This window comes from Dermacentor silvarum, chromosome 7 (assembly GCF_013339745.2).
Source record: "Dermacentor silvarum isolate Dsil-2018 chromosome 7, BIME_Dsil_1.4, whole genome shotgun sequence".
Classification (NCBI taxonomy): Eukaryota; Metazoa; Arthropoda; class Arachnida; order Ixodida; family Ixodidae; genus Dermacentor; species Dermacentor silvarum.
Window position 1 is genome coordinate 60,134,732 of NC_051160.1, and position 1,100 is coordinate 60,135,831.

Below are 1,100 nucleotides of genomic sequence, written 5' to 3' on the forward strand. Positions count from 1 at the left end.
TACAACCCTCGTGTGCTGGCCAAGTAAACATAATTATATTATTTATTCATTTTCTTCATAAAACCTGAACATACGTCGGCTAACACACATCCATGAAGCCCACCAGTGTATCAATGAGATAGCCAAGTATATATTTTACAGGTTATTTTATTTACTTTAGTTTTTTTTATTTAACCACTCAATATTTTCCTTCCGGGTCTTGGCCACTCCACCAGCGGGGTGCAGTTCCTACATAAAACATGTAAATATAACGTCGTCTCACAGATCTCTAAAACAGAGCCACGTGTTAATAGAATGGTTAACTATATTACACTGATTCTTTGATTTACTTTGATTTAGCCATTGATTATAGGCCACTGGAGTCATACCCGATTAGTTGTTGCGTAGGGTGCTAGTTTTACGCATTCTCGTTTGCTGTAAAATATTTCGTTTAAACTGTACTCAAGCTCCGCTTTGAATAGATGCCAAACCGGGTTTGCGCAGGCGATTTTTTTTTTTTCTTCTGTCAGTCGAATTGACGTTGCACTGGTGCATGATTGCTTGGTTCCGTCAATGGTCATGGCTTCTAAAATTTTGGTGTGCCGTGAGTCTTCTTCCCTAATGTCTGTGTCAAGTGCCTTTCTTCTAGAAACATTTCTTGTAATTGGCATGCAATGAGCTCTAGGCAAATTCTGTGGCAACGTAAGGGAAAGCAACAGGGGCTGAGCCTCTGCACCACGTCGTGATCGCAGTGCGCATGCGTTGTTGCGCCAAGTAATCCAGCAAGGTCTGACAGCGATTTCTGTTCACAGAGACAGGAAAGAGCGTAACCTCCTATAACATACAGTCGAACCTGGATATATCGAATCTGAAGGGGATCACAAAGGAGTTGGATATGTAGGTTAATTCGATACTTAAAATAAAAATTTTATATAACCATTTTCACGGCGATTTTACTGCTGTTCGTTATGCACAATAATTCGTTATATGTAGGTTCGATATATCCGGGTTTTGTCTGTAGAAGACTATGCTGGAAAGACAGAGCGTCGTGGGATGATTTCGAAGAGCAGCAGTCGTTGAAAAAAAGAAAGCCGTAGGTTCGCCCGAAAGACTAAGCATCG